At 42.0% G+C, this 18,661-nt stretch overlaps 1 protein-coding gene across 3 annotated transcripts in view; it reads right to left on the bottom strand.

Annotated features, from left to right (window-relative positions):
* Positions 1 to 17,703, bottom strand: part of PCDH11X (protocadherin 11 X-linked) — a 427,533-nt gene extending 409,830 nt beyond the window's left edge. For all 3 annotated transcript variants that reach the window (XM_066559811.1, XM_066559812.1, XM_066559813.1), the window contains exon 1: positions 17,312 to 17,703. The gene's annotated coding sequence lies outside the window, so the exon portion shown is untranslated. The remainder of the gene's footprint in view (positions 1 to 17,311) is intronic.
* Between the last annotated feature and the right edge of the window lie 958 nt (positions 17,704 to 18,661).

Raw genomic sequence — 18,661 nt, 5'->3', positions numbered from 1 at the left:
ATCATCACTTAAGTATTTTTAAACTGTTTATATATTTCATTACAATATTCCAGAACCTTTTTTTTTAATCATTTGTAATTGCTGAGGTCATATCTTTTTTTTTTTTTTTTTTAATAATTTGTAATTGCTGAGGTCATATCACAGACCAGTTCTCTGAAAAAAAGGAACCAACAATGGTTCCCTCTTTGGGCAGAATGAAACAGAGCAGAAAAGGGGGCTTGATTTGCATCACACTTGAATATAAACTGCAGCAGCTGCTGCATTTGATCAAGATAAAATTTCTTTCCCCACATCTCATTCTGGGAGGCAAAATGCCCTTTTTTCTAAATCAGCTGTGAAACTGAGCCTGGTTACATAACATACATTCTTCCCAAGTTTCCAACACGCTGTATTTGCCCAAGGGAGACTTGGATCATGTACAAATTTTGTTCTGAATCTCCAGTAATTCTCCCCCAAATTTCCAGTGTCTGTGGAGTTACAACATGTTCAGTGCTATGCACCAACACTGCAAACACTCGAAGGATAAAGGGAAAAATTTGGCTGCTCCAAGATCATTCTTTTCCATTCTGAGGAATCCTTCCACACACATCTGTGTGATTCAGCCTCTGAACATGTGAAAACCTTGCACCAGACAGCTCTCCTCTTATTCCATGAAAAGAACATTATGGGAGATGGCAGTCAACATGCATTTTCCATATTTCCTATTGGCTCCCTGTTTTGTCCAATCAATCTGTCAGAATGTGCACAGAACACGAGATACCGTGTCCTCTGGAAGTGCATGTCATTTGTTATCTGAATAAACAGGTGAAGAAAACTGAAACAACCCTGGTGGTGTCAGGTGAGGCAGTATTTCTGTCATCCTCATAATTGGCACACTAATCAGAACCGTGAAACCTTTAAACTAAAGCAAAATAAAAGAATAAACTGGCTCTTAACATCAGACTAAAAGCCTTATCTCTACAGAAAAGCTCTGCAACAATGAAAAAAGCATTGCTGGCAGTCTGAGGCAGTGCCTGCATACAGCAATGGTTTATACAAGTGCAGACAGAGCAATTTCTAATGAAGTAAAAGCTGAGTGAAATGGCCTCTAAGCAACTCCATGGGCAGCACCACGTGTGCGGTACATGCAGTGTTCTCTTACAAGGTGCACTGAGCCATGGCAAACGTGCATTATTTTACAGAGACACAATTTCACACACAAATTGCCATCACTCTGGTTCCTCAGCCATTATTACAGCGGGACAAGTTTACTCAGGGCCGAGTCGAGCCTCTGAATTTTGAACCTGTCTCGCCCTTTCTACAGTTTCATCACATTTTGCCTGAAAATAAGCTAGAAGGGCTGTTCTCCCATTCTGCTAAACCCTGCATCTCATTTCCCTTCAGCAAATTTCCACACCACTCATAGGACACCATCTATCTTACAGTCCCTTAACTACTTCTGAAATGAAGACATACTGACAAAAATACATGAATATTCATGAGATGAATATTGAAGAAACTGTACGTTTCTGACATATTAAAAACAAGTCCCTTTTCTTGAATTAGTATGCACTGACTTTACAGAAATTAAATGAAATGGGGTGGGTTAGAATAACCTTTCATGAAGACCTTTAACAGAAGGATTCATACATGATAAACCTGCAAACATGTCAGCCTTTGAACTTGAGGTATGCCAGTGTCATTGGGTAGGATCTTGCAGAATTTAATCCTCCTAAGGGGAATTCTTACCAAAATAATTTCCCCCTTTGGATCTTATATAGAGCAAACATTTCTGCATCCCTCATATAACTTTATAGTAAAAACACAGTAGTTCTCTGTACTAGAATTCTGTACTCCTGTCCTATGCTTTGAGTAAAGTGTCCCATTTGTACCAAAACACCAATAAATCCTTTGATGTTGCCATAAGCAGGATGTCAATCAAAGCCAGACTGAATCACAACATCAGCTTCCCCAAAAACTTAGTTGCAAAGAAAAAAACCTAATTTGACAGCTTCCATGCATCCTCTGTTCAACATTATTTAACTCTGCACTTCTGCTTTTACCTCTTATCCACTCTAAATTAGGAACCATCAACTTCATCTGCACATTTTAGCATTTTCCTTCAGCACTTGGGTGCTTCTCCATGAGAATTTAATGTCTCGTCTTGGTTTGTGTTCCCTGATAGCTTGGCAAAACAGCTGAGGCTTTCTGATTTCTTCCTCAGTACTTCAGTGTCTTGCCTCAAAGCCTTTATTGTGAAGCTCCAGTGCCACACTTTCTGTGAGCACACTCCCTTCACCCTGGCACTTTGCCTTCGTATTGCAGCACTTTCATCTCAGTGCTGTGCGGTTCCAGCCATGCACCTCTACAGCCAAGTCATCACATCCATGAGATTTCCTCCAAGACTCTGCTCTGATTCTTTCCCTCTGTAAATTTACAAGGCTTAGGGCAGACACAGCTCAGACACTCAGCACGGCTCCCAGGTAATGCAACGTGCTCTCCTCCATCCCTCCAAAATAAATGGGCAAAAATGAATGAATGAATGATCATCAGCTGCTGACACAGAAAGTTAAGGCACTGAGGTTTGCCCAGCTTGTTCTCTCTTTGTTATTCTGATACATGCAAAACCCCTGGGAAGAAACCACCATGGGAATTGTGTTGCTCCTGGCTGGGTCACCTGTCCAGTGGTACTGCCACCAGTACTGCTGGTGTACGCTGCTGTTACTGCCACCATTATTTTGTGTCTGCGTGGAGCAATTTCACTCTTCTTCAAACCAAACCATGCAATGTTTTTCTGTGTTTTCAGACAGAGGACACTAACAGGAGAGTGACATCAGGCTTCATTTCTTTCACAGCACATCCGAGGCTAACGTGTCTCAGTGATTGGTGCTGGAAAGAAATAGTCACACAGAATTCCACATTTTGACAGAACAACTCTTCCTGGGTCAGGAAATGATTGTTGCATGAAGAAAATATACTAATAAAGATTAATTAATTTTTTTTTTTTCAAAGTTGGCCGCTTCACTGAGCATTCATGGAACAGTTAATACATTAGACATTCTCAAAGCAAAGCAAGCATCTCCTAAACACTGAAAATATTTTTTTCATTAAATGCACCAAGTTGAATTTTTATATATGTCTGAAAAAGGAGATACTGTAACTTTGAGTGGCATATGCTAGATACAATCCATGTTTTTTATAAGTCAGTGCAGCTCAAAAGACATCAATCAAGATGTGCAGATTTATATAGCTGCAAGAAAGCCTTATACATATATGAAAGTTTACACGAGATACTGTAAATATATTCAGCTCTCTTAACACCGTATTTATTTTTGTAGGGAAAAAAAAAATATTTTTTTTATTCCAAGATTTCTTCCTATATATAATTCTTTAAAAAAACAGTGGCAGGTTTGGGTTCAGTTTTTCCCCTCTCATCTCAGTTATCCATTTGTTAGAGTTCCACCAGTAAATCACTGGTCAGTGAGATGAAAGAATCATCACATCAAGTCTCCATCACAAGCTGTCCAACTTTAAAAACCTTATTCTTTGGTAAGTGCTGGGCAAGAGAACGAAGAAAAATACAACAAGCAATGAACAACATTCTTATTATGGCGCTCATGGTGTCCTGAAAGCAGCAGGGTTTGGAGATAATGGCAACATGCAGCTATTTACAACTTGTTAACCTTAATGCTGGGCTTGGAGAGCCAAACTGTCTGTGCACTAGCTGGCATCTTTCCTAAAATCTTGCAAGTCTTTGTGAAGCAAAGAGTTCTAGGAGTGCAAATCATCTTTTGGCACGACGAGCTTTCCTAGCAAGAAATGTTCCTCTTAGGGCCCATGTCTGTGGAAAAGTAGGAGTCAGTGGGAGACAAACAGGCACAGAAGGGTGGCAGTGGAAAATGAAAATTGGCAAAATGCTTTCCAGTCATGCAGAGAAATGACAGTCCACAAGTAAATTCTTGCAAAAAGAAATGTAAAGAACATAAGATCTAACATTGCACCACTGGTATTTAAGATATACCCAAACACAACGTCAGTACAAAACACGTCACGAGGCTTTTTCATTAGCCTCCCACCAACAGGCTGCATCACAGAAATGATTCTGCCTGAATGAGTGCATTCCTTTACATTTTGTGATATTTCAGTCTTATGCAAGAGCAGACCTGAGGTCTTTATTCTTGTCTTGATTTACCTTTCTGGTCAGCCACGCTGTTACAAATGCCATGGCTGAAGTCTGCTCAAGAGGATTCTGCACAGGTGCCAGGTCAGAGATGGATTTTTATTGGGTCTGCCTCATGAAGAAGCTTGCCCAAAGCCTGAAAGTTTAATGTCCAGCTTAGACCAAGGACATAAATCGTGCCTTTTATGGCCACAGCATGTCCATGCATATACATGGACCCACATAGGCTTTTAATAGAAAAAAAAGAATAAAATAAAATGCACATACACACATCTTGAAAAAAACTACTCGGCAGCATATAAACTTTACAAAACATTAAGAGAATTCAGCAGAAGCATCAATCCTCTTGGTGTGACGGTGATTTTCTTTGGAGCCCTGATTATTTCCCGTCTGACAATAAATTCAGACTGGCAGTCGTGTTCTAAACTGGTGAGATGATGTTGTGAATGGCAGTGTCAGCTGAAATACACCCTGCTCATCATGATGAGGCTGTGTGAATACAGCAGTTTGTTATGCATATTGTTTGCAGAGGGGGTGACCTCTTGGAAAGCTGAGTGGCTGTGAAACCACTGTTGTTGTGTTCAACAGATGTGGGTGGGACACAGTTCAATTTCCTTACTCTCCAAGTTTTCAGAGCATTTGCGCTTCACTGAGGAGCTACACCAACCAAACAAAACCAATGCCAGAAATTCACCCCAAGTACCACAAAACTGCCCTTCCCATTCCGTTCCTGGAGTTTTCTGAAGAAACAGGAGATATTTGGCTACAAAACATCTTCAGTGGAATCTTAGGTGACAAATGAAAATCTTTCAAGGATCGAAGTTTTTGACAAATAAGTTTAGAAATACTTATCTGCCTTTTATCTTTTAGTGGTATATTCAAAACCATTCCCTTTATTGCATCTGTAATACTTCAGATAAGAAAAAAATGATGAAGCAGTTTAGTCACAAATGATGAGTTTTTATCAGCATTGCTGCTGGGTCAGTCAAGCTTGAGCGAGTAGCCAAGGGTATGAAGTGCCTTGTGGAAAGGCAAACCTTTAACCAGGCCTGTGCTGTCACTTGTAGATTTACCAAAAAATGTAACCCCTTTTTCCGTTTGGTTTTTTTTTTTTAATTCATTCATTCAATCTACAAACTTTTTATTAATTAATTTTTATTTCATTTAGGAAATCAGAACACAAGACCCTCCAAATTGATTATCTGTGCAGGAAGGGGTTTTTCTGGCACTCCACTGGTTTTTGAAATCTAGAAATGAAGGAAACATTTATCACAGGCTTCTTCCCTTCAAACTCAGATCATTGTAGTCTTACCTAAAAAATTCTCCAAACAGTGAATCTGGTTCTGATTTTGCAAACAGACTTACTTTAATCTTACTTTGTATTTCATTGCACAATGCAGCAACACAGATCATTTAAAGAGAAAGAGCTTTTTGGTTTGTAAATCATCTTCAGGGCTTCTGCTTCAGAAGAAGTGTGCAGATCACTCACATTCATCTTCCCTTTAATGACTGCTCCCAGTAGAATGTTTACAGCTTTTTTAACCTGTAAATCTGAGGACTCTCTCAAGAGATTCATTAAAAACTTGAACAGGATTTTCTTCTCCTACAACAAACAATACTCTGATAACACTTTCTAATAATGAACACATTCCAAGGGAAATTGAAAATCTGTGATTTCCCTGTGGTTATAGAGCCCATACATGGTATCTTTGATGGTAACTATACATTAAATTACACTCTCTTGCCTAGATATGCTTGAAATTATGGATATTTGAATTTTTTTTAGGGTAATTCAAATCAGGGGAGGATCAGAACAACTATCTGTGTTTTGTATTTCTGGGCACCATCTTTTATTTGCATAACTTTTACTGCAGTTGCACCAATGCAAAACAAAACAGAAACAGTTCATATATATGTACCTCACCCAGAAGATTTCATACAAAGTTTCTACAATGAACACTTGCAATGTCTTAACTAAGAGAGCACGGACCAGGACTGGAGTGGTGTAAGTAGCTCACTTTATATCCAAAGCTGACCAGGGACAGTGCTGTGTCCTATTCCTGACCATCAGACAAGGAGAAGCTTTTGCTGAATTACCATCAGTTCATTCTGGTTCACCAGGGCATTTCAGTTCTAAATCTTTATCTCATAAGATAGCCCATCTCTAAATACAAGATGGAATAAAAGTAATTGGTAAATGTTCCCAGTCGGCGGCAAAAATAGAAACCGAAATGATAAAGAGTAACTGAAAACCAGTTCATCCCCTCCTCCACACAAGGAAAAAAATGGCAAAAAATTATTTTCTGCTGGAGATGACTAATTATATTGACATTTTTTACGTTCAGCACCATCAGGGTTGATTGTCTCAAAGCAAGCCTAAGCCCCATGTTAAAATACACCCTAAAAAGCAGAGTGCATGGTGCAGATCGCTTGCTATTGCTCCAGTTTTTCCTAAAGAATATTCTACATATTTAGGAGATTCTACAACATTTTGTGGATCGGCACTTTATTATTAAATTTTCTAGTAATGGAAGAGCAGTCCCTACATAAGGTACCTCCTGGAACTCAGGGAAACTTTGATTTAGCTTCTTGGCCTACCAAAGATTTCCCTGTACGCCATCTGCTCTTTTCATTTATTTAAAATCCACATCTGCAGGGTTCTGAAAATATCAGGCTGAGAGTGTCTAATGGTACAAATGCAATACAGCCTTTACTACACGTTCATTAAGATAAACAAATAATTAGGATAAGCAGCTTTCATCAATGGAATCTGAAGGAAACAGTCCATAATTGAGGAACAACCAAACTAAATGTCCAACCAACTGCATGCAGCAGACATTTACTGAAATATTTAGTAACACCCAAGTATTTTTTAAGCGGGAATGTTCTTTTGCAGACAGCAGAAACAAAATGGTACAGCAAGAGTCAAGGATGGAAATTACTGAATGAGTACTTGCAGTATTCTGCTGAGCTTTCAGTGAAAATTGGCCCAAATAAACCAACACGAACCCACGGAAGTAATTTTTAATCTAAATTTCAGCTAAATTTAGAATAGGCAGTATTATGATCCTTTTAGATGTACAAAAAAAAAATAGCAATGACATCATGTTAGACAGACAGCATGGGAAGTAAGTGAAACTACCAGAAATGAAGCTTTAACAACAAAAATCACGAAATGCTTGTTCACATTCATGCACCTTCATCGTTGCTTTCCAGCGAAAATTTTTTGTTTGACTGCCTGTTTTGACAAATAATTCAATGATAAAACAACAAATGAATTAGAACTTCTGTAACCATAAATATAATTTTTAGAGAATTTTTATGATCCTTGGTTTCATTTGTAGGGATCTCTTATTATATTTAATCAAAGTACTTAAATTTCTGCCCATAAAAATATTGTCTATTCTCAAACTGATTCTATTTTCATATCCTCCCAGTCATACATTGTTTAGTCCCTCTCTAGAAACTGCATTTCTTGCACTTTTCTGTAGGGAATCTGCCAATCAACCTCCAGTCACTCTTGTAGTCAAGAGCAATAAACCATCAACATGAAGCATCAGCAGAACACTCTTCACAAATACAAACAAAATTACACTCCAGCTAATGTGTCCACCCCAGAAAACCCTCAGGAAAAACTGAATTAACAAGTTTGTCTTACAGCTCTGAATGTCAACTAACGTAAGTTTTGTAGGACTAAGGGAAAAGAATCAGTCTCAGGTTGTCTTGCCCTCAGCTCTGTTAATAAAGCTGAGGCTTCTGCTTTCCAGTTGGCCTTTAGAGAACAAAAATGAGCAGCAGGGTTTCCTCGGAAAGAGAAAGGAAACTAAAAAGAATTTTATAGATCAAAAGCAGTGCTTCAACCTGCATTCAGAAGGGCCCTGCACAAAGTGAAGAGATGACTTGTTGAAGGCAGCCTTGTCTCTGTAACCTCAGCTGAAGGAGGCCTCCAAAATTATACCAAATAGCACATTGTGAGACAGGAATAGCAACCAGTGCTGAGATCCAACCCAAAAATAACAGCTCTCTGCTCACTAGTCTGTTTGTCTTCTGTCCTGCCCCTCTCCTCTCCACCACCTGAACAACCAGAACAGCAAGGACAGAGCAAGCTCCTGAATTTGAGCGAAAAATCAGTTGAGACAAGGCAAAAAGCAGTGACCTACATAGAGGAGTCAATGTCTTTTTATAGAACCAGAGGGAAGTTCAGACTGAAGACCTCTAGAGAGTCTGTCTAGCCAAACCTGCTTCGAGCTTCTAAGTTACATTAGGCTGCTCAGGGCCTTGGGTCAAGCTTTGAACATTTCCAAGGATACTTCTGTATATTGAGTGAACATTTTTGTAGTGAGCAAAAAGGAGAATCCGCTTCAAGTATTTCTTCTGGTTTACTACCAAGATTATCTAACGCGCTTGCAGCACTTCCAATCACCAGGAAACTCAATGAATAGAGTTTTTACACTCAGGAAACGTAAAATGGCAAAGGATCTAGTGCAAATTAGCATGTAGAACTCAGCCTAAAATCACACTGGTATCAAGGATAGCAGGAAACTCTTCATTTTGATGGAAACATGGGACTCCAAATAGGGCTTCCATTTCCAGGGTCCTTCAAAAACTGAATAGGACCTTCAAAAGCTGAGAAGGAAAATGGCTGTTGCCAACCCACAACGGATTTGATGTTTCTCCCTCCAAAACTGCTATGGCTGAGATTGTAAAAACTACATCAGTCAAAGAGTATTAAAAGAAAAGGAAAGGAGGGAAATCTGCCATAAACGTGGCTCACAAAATGATGGATATCATCCTAAAACTGGTCTTATGGGTGACAAAACAGTCTGTTAAAAACGTTCATTCCCTCAGCCCTCAGACTAAGAAATATCTGAGCACAACTAACTTTTGTGAGGCTCATCAACAGGTATTTTACTACCATAGTAACGCACTGAAGCTGTTTCCAAGAGCATCTTGAAATTTCATCATTTCCACTTCACTTCCCCTTAGAGGTTTCCAAAAGACCAATTTGTAGTGCCACGGTTTTACATAAGTTTCATATGTACATGTAACCACCTACATAGCACTTTAAGAGGTGTCCTGACCAAGTTATCCCTTTAATCTCTGGAGCATCCCAAATTTTTCAGAAAGCAATTTCTGTGTGCTGATTAGTATCTCCATCAAGCAGTGTCTCGCAGTTCAGCAGATCAGCAAAGTGATTTCTGCTTCAGTAATGACTGAATCAAGACACAGATCCAATACCCTGAAGTAAACTCCAGAATTTAGTTAATCCTGCAGTAGCCACACCTGCCAGCCTCTTCTAAATCACTTATTCTAAACCTTTTTCCAATGATTCCTTTCAATGCTTTTTTTTTTAGTATTTATAATACAATAGAGCCTAAAAGTACTGTAGCTGCCAAAATGAATTACATGTAAGGAACTGAGACTCTCCACATTTTTTGCAGAGGCACGTTGCACAATTTTGGATTCAGACATTATTTTTTAAATCCTCTTTTCTTGTTAAGTGCACTACAACAAAAGCACAAACACTGACATTAAGGGGACTCATAGCAAATGGCATTTTTATAAAGCCAGATAAAGTTTTCATCAAATTGAACAGGCAAATATTCTGGGGTTTGTGTCTTCCCACTGATGCTGAACAATGACCAAAACCTGAAACCTGCAAGATAAAAAATAGCCAAAGGAAGCAGCTACGGGACACCTGACCCAGTACATGATGTTAAGCAGCCCCAAAGAACAATAATACTTGCTTAATTAAGATTTATTTTTGTATTTTAAAAGTTCCCTACCCAGTGATTCCAAAGAGCACTACTCAAACATGGAATTGGAGCCAAATTCCATTCATATTGTCAGGAACCTCCGACTGAATGTGAGCTGTGGAAGGCAATACCATCACAAAAATACTGTCCTAGCATAAAAAAATTACCAAAACATTTACCTTTTTCTTCAACTTAATGGATAGTACAATGGATCTCAGATTTAACCCACTATTCTCCAAGGAATCTATGATTTTATGAATAAAAGTAAATTATTTTCATCATAAATTCAGGTAAATTTCAGCCAGTTCTTTTCCTGTTTACAAACTTCCTTCAGTGTTTTAACTTCTGTTTGTTGTCTAAGTTTAGATTAATGGAAAGTAGAGACAATATTTTTTTTGTGTGTATTTCTTGTTTAGTGTGATTGTCCTATATATAACCATGTCTTTTTTCAGTGCTGGGGGTTCCACTGTGTTACCTGGACTGATTGGTTAATGCTTAATCATTTGATGAACCACAAATCACAGAATGTTAAATAAGAATTGGCCCCAAACTCAACCACCAAAGCACCAACTTTTCAGCTTCAAATAACAAATGTATTTCAAAGACAGTTGAGTCAAGTTTAGAAGGTGAGAAAGAGCGAGCAGGAGTAAATTCAATTTACCTTGTTTTCAGGGATGGAAGGAAGCAGGAATTTTTAAGTTCTTCCATTAAAACACTCAAAACTCTTCAGAGAGCCCCTGGTATTTAGGCCCCAGGGACGCCTCCCTTCTGCACACAAGCTCAGGTTGCTCAGAGCCGCCGATGGCTCAGCACAGACACAGCCAGGAGGGCTCGCAGGGCTGCCAGCACTCAGCACATCCCACCTCATTCCTCAGCCAGAACACAACAGCTTCTGACCAGAGACACAAGTGAGACATTTCTTTGAAAGCATTCAAGTCTTTGATTTCTGATTTTTTTTTTAAGTGGTCAACTTTTTTCTTTTTTTTTTTTTTTTAATGATATGCCAAGTGTCTTTTTTCTCACCCTTTCTAGCTTGAAACACCTCAAGTTAATGTTCTGTGAACTGATCTCAAACATACTTTGCAATCTGCTTTAGGTTACTCCCAGTGCAGGTCATGAAAATGGGTTTTTTTTCTCTATGTGGATAAATCTAAAGTGTGCAAGATACACCCTGATATTTGAATGAGCATATTGTCAAAAACCAAATAACTGTAACTGATGGCTGATAATTCTGTAACTGTTTAAAGAGGGATTTTGAAGGAGTTTCTCGCTAAGAAAATGTGGTTTATGGTGTTCTCCTAGATATATTTAAAGGGCTTATATATGGGTGGGGGAATATGTGAATACCAAAAATCTCATGATAGTTCTACTTTCCTAGTTATCATCATTCCAGATTGATTACATACAATTAGAATACACTTATTTCCCAGAATCCACAGACCCTTCTGTAACTTTCCCTCCTCAGATTTCACTAATGCCATAAACAATTGCACATGTACAAGTGCATGAGTTTTTTTCCTGAAGTTTCTGGTGGAATCATAGCAGATAAAGAAGTAATAACTGCCAATTCAGCTGCCCCTTGGTCAGAGGACGAGGCCTCTGTAACAAGATAGGAGAGCACAACTCTTGATTTACTTTATATATCACATTTTCTTCAGTAAGTCATTAAATTACAGGTCTCCTCCACATGAATTTTAAACAGAGATCTCTGGATGTACACTCAGCTGACAAGCACTGCACTGATCTCCTGGAGGACAGTCCCAATTACCAGAAACCATTTCAAAACCCTTCACTGGAATCCATTCATTCTGGAAAGCCTCAACTGAGGACAAGGTAGAGAGATGAACAGAAAATGAATTTTATGTATGCTTTTCCCAATTTTCATCCCCAAAATTATTACTGTGTTGCATTGCACTCCTGATTTTGATTTACAACACATTGACACGTACATTTTCCGAGGGTCAATTAAAGGGCTGACATAGTGAAGCCATTACTCCCTTTAATGATAGCTTTAGTTTCATCCTTGTATCCTACATATATTTATAAATTACTGACAGCAACTATAATCTAAACAAACTACTACACTGAGGCCCTAAATCATTTGAGTTCAGAGTTATGTATGCATGTTACAGTTCTTTAAAAGTCACCATTTAATGGAATTTCCACCCACTAGAGTTCCTCTCCCCTTTTCTTTAGGGAATGCTATGGAACTCTCTTTGGCTATTTAACAAGTCTAGGTCTTTCATCAGAAACATCCCACAAGTCCTAGGAAAATCTCTTTCCAGTTTGTGAGCCCAACCTCCACCTTGACACGATGCCCTCTGTTGAAGCTAGGCTCCATTTCAGGGAGAAAAATACCCTCACACCCAAGGAAAAGCAAAGATGCAGTAACTGTGTGCCTGCCAGGACACACAGCTCCACACCTGTCAGGAGACAGGGAGACACAAACTTTTATAACTACAAAAGCAATCACAGAACCCGCCCAAATGACTAAACACGGGTTTAAATGATTACTTCCATTAGCAGAGATGAAACTCAGTCATGAAACCTCCCTTCTCAGGAGGATTATTTAAAAAAAAAAAAAGTGACCTAATGAAATCTGAGTTAAAGGCTGGAGGGAGACAGTGGCTTTTTTTCTAACTGTTCCCTATGCTCCATTTGATGCAGTTCAGTCATCCCCCAAGCATTTCATAATTTCCCTAAGCATTTCATCCTTTCCTTGGGGTGGGCACGCCTGTGTCTTGTGCCAGGGACTACAGCTGGAAACATGAGTGCATGTGGCTGCAGCGTGCCCACGTGTGAGAGCACGTATCCAGCACATCATACATTTCCATACATATACATTTATTTATTTAACAAGATGGCACAGTTGGGTAAATGAAATATGCTGTGCATAAGCATTATAAACTTACACTTGATTTTTTCCCCTTTAGCATGTATTTCCTGCTACTCCAGTAGACGGCATCGAGCGTACATAATTACTAATTAAATTCCTACAACAATAATAAAACTATGTCCTTAAGGATGTAACAGATAAACACTGATATGCAAACAGACTACATCACCAGTGACATCTTATTTCTAGACCGGCTTGGAGGAAGAAAATCTTTCCCAAAACAACCATATCACATCAAAGTAGAACACAAGGCAAGATGTTCCCTTGGCAGGAAGACAAAGCAGAAGTTTCTGAGCACAGGGAACTGCCACATTAAACCCCCCAGCAACGGCTTTTAAAGACAGTGGGCACCTCTGCTTGTAATTTCATTATTGAATTTGGAAGTCTCCAGTGACTTCAGCATTAATCTGTCTCTCTAACAACACATTTGGCTCTTTGATGGTCTGGTTACTTAGGTTCCCTTTGCAACTTAAATTAAGGAAAACAACAACCATTTAAAAAGAGCTTCCTTGAAAAGGTGGTAAAGCATTTGCTGTTAAACTGGCCGAGTTCTGCCATCCCTCCAAGCAAAACTGCTCCATAGCAATGCCTTCAATACCACATGGACATGCAGAACTCCTGAAGGACTGGCAGAAGTTAAAGTATGTACGTAATGTAAGGCAAAAAGCAGTTATGGAAGGTTCTGCTCCACTAGGAATTTTTTCACAGATTGCAGGAAGGATTTGGCTCAGGACATGTTGGATCAAGAAGGTTAAATCTTGCATAATCTATGGGAAATAATATATTTTCTAAGAGTGTCAGAAATAATTTCCAACAGGATTTCATCAGACACAACGACAACAGACTTCAAAGGAAAAGAATACTTAATTGTGACACAGTTTCTTACTTACTGTTAAAACTACCATGATTTGATTTTGTCCACAGACTAAATCCCACAGTGTTCTTCATCTGTATTTTAATTTCACATTAACTTTTCCTGGCATCATATTACCCGCCTGTGTATCTGTAAGGAGGATGAGTTTTCGAAGACCCAAGACAGACATGGTCACTGCTACTTCACAAAAGAAAGACAACGGCCACAAATTTCCTCAGCAAACTCTCTGCAGAAAGAGGTAATTGGGACAGAAGAATATCCATCTCCCTTAAGAATTTTTATGTAAATGGCAAACAATGCTCATTTATTTCATCCAGTCTAAAATATTTAGACTACAGGAAGCTGCATCTTGAACCTGCTCCTTGAACACTGGCATTACATAGCATGAGCAACTCCTCCTGGATCTACACGTACTTGTAATCCCAGGAAAAGGCTTTGGGATGCTTTAGACAAAGGAGTTCTGCGTTGTCCCCGCTGGCAGCCAGCTGAAAGGAAGCAGGATTACCGGGCTGGCTGTTTCAGGTGAGCAACCTGGCAAGAGAGAGCTAGCAGCAGCTCCCCCAAAGGCTCCCAACACCTGGCTCAGACAATCAGCACTATTCAAAAGTGAAAGGTTCTCTTTGGCTCATTGAAAGGAAAACTTCATGGGTTACACTACAAGGTTTGGGGTTTATTGTTCTTGCAACTTAACCCTCCAAAGAACCACCTGGATCAGTGCCAAAGGCATTAGTTCCGACAGGGTGTGAAACTGAACTGAGATCTAATTCCTGCTTGCAGCCAGTGCTGTCCTCCTTTAAGAAAAGTCCTACTGACTGTTTAACAACCGCAGAGTCCTTTAAAATTCAGGCAGAAACACTCACCTGGATCCAAAAGGGCCTTTTGAAAGGTTTTCCGGGTTTTCTTTCCCTTTTAACCTCTCAATTTTTCATACAGGTGTTGTTTCCTGCTAAGCTTTCCATAAGCTCAACAGTACCAAATGCTATTAGACTTCATTGTTTTGGATATCTGTTTTTTTCTTTTTACTGTACGAATGTTCCAATTTAAGCTTGGAGCCGGTCCTTAAAACCAGCTCTTAAATTCCTAAGCAAATGGGTGTTTTAATGGAAAGGCTGACACACTCCTAACTGTGGGAGTGTGAATGGCTCCACTATGAGATTACTCAAGTCCACCTAGAATACAAATGCAATGCAGGACCACAGGTTCAGATCTTTGATCTCTTTTTTTGCAGAGGCTGTGATGTATAAAGCCAATTCCACTGTGCAGACAGTACTACACTGAATATAAATTATCCTTTAACTGTAGAGAGGCTCACATTTAAAGAAATGCTTCAAGAATGAACAATGCAGCCATGAAGTAGAGTTCTTCTGTAGCAAAAATACACACCAAGATCTGCATGGATAACCATGGTTTCAAGGGACAAAATTTCTTCCACAGCTGTTATTTGATAAAAAATAGAGTAAAATCTGGAGTATTGGACATACAGAATGTACAGTTGGAGCACACTCTTTCCATTAAAAAAGCAAGCTAGGAATACTTGCTTTATTGCCCAGATTAAGCATCATTCCCCTAAGAGGCATAAAAAAATGATTTTAAAATGTGGAAACCAACAGTCTCTACTGAATATGGCTTGAAATTTAAACATGTCTTTTCCAGATACCTCTTTAGAGAAAGAACCTTCTGCCTACTGAGCTAACACTAAGCTCCCTGGAGTTAAGCCATGAATATTCTAAACCTATCTCTTACAATTCAGGAAAAGTTGCCTTTTGCCAAAATAAAATGCTTAAGAGGAATTCAGCAGGCTTATACTGCTTTTCTTCATTTTATTTAAAATAAGTGTTTCCGTCTCAACTTTATGCCAAAAACACAGCAAGAGAGAGACTGAGTTCTGGAGATGTTACCTGAGATTCTGTACACAAATGGGAAAGCAAATTCCTCCTGAGAACATCAGCTATTCATGGTTGGTTTGCAAATTAGCATTTAACCAACTCTTTTGCAGTTACAGACAGGGGCTCTTGAGGGTTCTCACATGAATTTCTCTGCTCTTTATGTCAGTTTCTTGGGTGGTGCTCAGCCATGGTGCATCCGTGCTCTGGGATGTTTCTCCGCACGCCAACTTTCTTTGTGTGTGTGGGAATGTTAGTAAATAAATAAATAAATAAATAAACAAACAACTTTGTTCCTTATCTTACCTCTTTTGACCTGTGCAATCTGGCAGATCAATGCTACTTCCACTGCAGACAAGCAAAAAGTCACAATTTATCTTTCACCTAATCTTTTTTGTTGTCTTTAGGCTTCCTTTCAGTAAGGCTTGAAGAAGGTGCTCTTTGTGGCTCAGTTCTCTATGCCAGAATACGACTGAGCACAAAAAGAATGCAAGGGTGAGCTGATAGTATCTACTGTCCTCAGCTCTGCTTTGGTTCAATAAACTTGAACATCTTCTCCCCTCCTCTACCGATTGAGATAAGCAGCAACAATTACTCAAAATGTGTTATCAAGTCAAGCTCAAAAAAGCAGGATCAGCTGAGCCGACTGCATCTCTCCCAGCCTCAGTTTCCTTCAGTGTCCGAGAAGGGCAAATAGGTCCCTGCTTGCCTCCTGCCATGCACCTCACAGCTACTTTACAGGCAGCTACACCCAGGCTGCAAAAGGAGAGTAAAGAGATAAATCCTTTGCCTTCCACATTGCCTGCAAGGCTTCTGCCTGCAGCCAGCAGGCTGCAAGATCTGTACCACGATGGCAAAAGTCACAAACCATCCTTCCCTTCCCCACTCGATCACGTTCTCTCCTTGTCTCTCTGTGTTCTGCTCTCTCCTTGCCTTTCTGTGGTCTCCATAGCTGAAACCAAGAATTCACTGGGCATCACTGCAATGCCTCTAACCAATTCTAACTGTATCCAGAGCTTGAGTCAATTAAAACACATTTCAGCTTCATCTGGTTTGCATCCCATTCCAGTACTCCACATACACAGCAACTTTAAGCTTACAGACATCCCTTCATGGTTCAAGACAATCCTTCAATCAAAGAACTTCATTTACAATCCAGCATAGTTTTTGCTTTCTCTGCTCTCCACAGCAGCCTGGCATTTTGATGCAATCCTCATTTAATGCAATCTCCATTACAGGATTATGATCACATCAATAAAATGTTCCATATGGGGTTTTTTGGGGTTTATTTTCGCATCCCTCACCCCCTCTCATTAATAGTAGGCACTATATCTGCAAAAAACAACAAATCAAACAGGCTGATGGGATGCTCTAGGGAGGTAGCGGGGGGGTACACATTCAACAAAATGCAGCAGCCAATGCAAACTGCCCATCGGAGACTGAGCCCGTGGATCTCCTCATTCCTGAGCTAGGCGAGTTGCTCAGTGTCCGTGCCGTGAGCACACATCCTCGCCGTGCTGTGCGACCAGACTAAAAATAAATACAGCTTTTGCAATCACTTGTGAGCTCCGTGCACTTTTCACAGGAGCAGACTTTCATTTTACTTGATCGGTTCCAGCCTATCCATACTGTTCTGGGTGAACCGCTGAGGCTCTGCTTCCAATGGGGGGGGAGGGATGCTGGACAAAAGATATCACAAAAAAGGGTACAAAAATCCCCCTTTTCCCCAAGCCCCCTTCTTACCTTAAGTGCCTTCTCTGCACAAGATGTCAATCTACATGGGCTCCTCAGCACATCATCAAGGCGTTCAGAGTAGTGAAGGCTGCCCCACTGCATGGAAGTTAGACCGCTCTGCAACAGCAAATCCTCGATCCAAAGCACCAGCCGCTTCTTCCCATGCAGCGTGCCGAGCGCGAATCACACACGACTTCCACATAGGGAATAAAATTGTAAAAGAAACGGGGAGGGGGAGAAAAAAAAAAAGGTATCCTAACTTTTAGGTAGCCTGAGTTTGTTTTATTTCTGTTGGATTTAGTCAATTATCTGCTTTTGCAGCCGCGAGACGACGGAAAGGCAATCGCGCTCTGGAAGCCCCGCACCAGTCCGCAGAGGTCCGGCCGCGTAACCCAAGTTGCGCGGAGAGACTCTGAACTCGGTGCGGCTCCGCAGCGCAGCCCGGCTGCCCTTCCCTCGCCGGGCGGCTGCGGACACCGGAGCGCCGGGTCCCCCCGCGGGGCAGCCGCCGCCGCTGGGCGCTCGCCCGGCCCCCGGCGGGGCTGGCCCGGTGCTGGCCCGGCTGGCCCTGGGGGCGCGGGCTGCGCTGCCGGCGGCGCCCCGGAGCCCGCGCTGTCCCGGCGGCGGCGGCGGCGGCGGCTCCGGCTCGGCTCTGCCGCGGCCGCCCGCGCCCCGCTCTGCCGCTGCCAGCCGGCCCTCCCCGCGGCTGACATCAGCGCCAGGAGGAGGAGCGACGCCGGGGACGCGAATAGCCGGGCCGAGGGGGGTTCCCCCTCCCGGAGCCGCCCTGCCCGCTCCTCTCGGAGAATCCCCCGAAAGCGGCGGCGTGGCCGCTCCGCCGCTTCGCCGGGGGGCGGCCCCAGTCCCCGCCGGCGCCCCCCGCCCTCCGGTACTGCCCGGCGGGCGGCTCCCAGACAGGGGAAAAGCGGGGAGAACGGGCACTCGGGGTCGGAACGGGACCGGAGCGGGGCGCGGCGCTCGCAGCCCGGGGCGGCCGGGCAGCTCAGCGTCGGCGGTGCGTTCCTGCCTCCCTCCGCCGGGCTCCCCGCCCGCACAAGCGCCGCGGCGGAGGAGCGAGAGGGGATGTGAGGAATCGCCCCTCGGCCTGTCCCCGGCTGGGAGAGCGCCCGTGGAAGAGCTGCCGCCCCCGGCTCCGCCGCCCTCCCAGCCCGTCAGTGCGGCGGTGCCCGCTCCGACCGCCCCCGCCGCAGCCCGGGATGGCAGCGGAGCAGCCGCCGGCCGAGCCGCGCTCCCGCTGCCGAACGGGCACCGCGAGAAGGCTCCGAGCGGGGGCGGCGGGGGGACAGCGCCCGGGGCTGAGCGGAACCTTCCCGGCGGCGGGGATGGGTGCCTGGGTTC

This window comes from Molothrus aeneus, chromosome 14 (assembly GCF_037042795.1).
Source record: "Molothrus aeneus isolate 106 chromosome 14, BPBGC_Maene_1.0, whole genome shotgun sequence".
NCBI classification, from domain to species: domain Eukaryota; kingdom Metazoa; phylum Chordata; class Aves; order Passeriformes; family Icteridae; genus Molothrus; species Molothrus aeneus.
This window is presented reverse-complemented; position numbering and strand designations above follow the sequence as displayed.